Below are 933 nucleotides of genomic sequence, written 5' to 3' on the forward strand. Positions count from 1 at the left end.
AAAGGTCACTTTATAGACGCTATATGTATGACTCCCTGATCAAAGGTCACTTTATAGACGCTATATGTACGACTCCCTGATCAAAGGTCACTTTATAGACGCTATATGTATGATCAAAGGTCACTTTATAGACTGACTCCCTGATCAAAGGTCACTTTATAGACGCTATATGTATGACTCCCTGATCAAAGGTCACTTTATAGAAGCTATATGTACGACTCCCTGATCAAAGGTCACTTTATAGAAGCTATATGTACGACTCCCTGATCAAAGGTCACTTTATAGAAGCTATATGTACGACTCCCTGATCAAAGGTCACTTTATAGAAGCTATATGTACGACTCCCTGATCAAAGGTCACTTTATAGAAGCTATATGTACGACTCCCTGATCAAAGGTCACTTTATAGACGCTATATGTACGACTCCCTGATCAAAGGTCACTTTATAGACGCTATATGTATGACTCCCTGATCAAAGGTCACTTTATAGACGACTCCCTGATCAAAGGTCATATGTATGTGACTCCTGATCAAAGGTCACTTTATAGAAGCTATATGTATGACTCCCTGATCAAAGGTCACTTTATAGACGCTATATGTATGACTCCCTGATCAAAGGTCACTTTATAGATGACTCCCTGATCAAAGGTCACTTTATAGACGCTATATGTATGACTCCCTGATCAAAGGTCACTTTATAGAAGCTATATGTATGACTCCCTGATCAAAGGTCACTTTATAGAAGCTATATGTACGACTCCCTGATCAAAGGTCACTTTATAGAAGCTATATGTACGACTCCCTGATCAAAGGTCACTTTATAGAAGCTATATGTACGACTCCCTGATCAAAGGTCACTTTATAGAAGCTATATGTACGACTCCCTGATCAAAGGTCACTTTATAGAAGCTATATGTACGACTCCCTGATCAA

The 933-nt window shown here is 39.0% G+C and overlaps 1 long non-coding RNA gene across 8 annotated transcripts; it reads left to right on the forward strand.

Moving 5' to 3' along the window:
- The first annotated feature begins 16 nt into the window (after positions 1 to 16).
- Positions 17 to 915, forward strand: LOC127917986 (uncharacterized). 8 transcript variants are annotated; one of them, XR_008098245.1, is made up of 5 exons: positions 18 to 45; positions 151 to 478; positions 537 to 618; positions 649 to 689; positions 731 to 915. It is a non-coding gene; the product is annotated as an uncharacterized LOC127917986 (long non-coding RNA). The 8 variants fall into 8 exon arrangements; XR_008098239.1 differs by having other exon boundaries at positions 17 to 45; positions 649 to 915; XR_008098241.1 differs by having other exon boundaries at positions 537 to 577; positions 649 to 915.
- The last annotated feature ends 18 nt before the right edge of the window (positions 916 to 933 follow it).

The sequence above is a fragment of the Oncorhynchus keta genome, unplaced genomic scaffold (assembly GCF_023373465.1).
Source record: "Oncorhynchus keta strain PuntledgeMale-10-30-2019 unplaced genomic scaffold, Oket_V2 Un_contig_12559_pilon_pilon, whole genome shotgun sequence".
Lineage (NCBI taxonomy): Eukaryota > Metazoa > Chordata > Actinopteri > Salmoniformes > Salmonidae > Oncorhynchus > Oncorhynchus keta.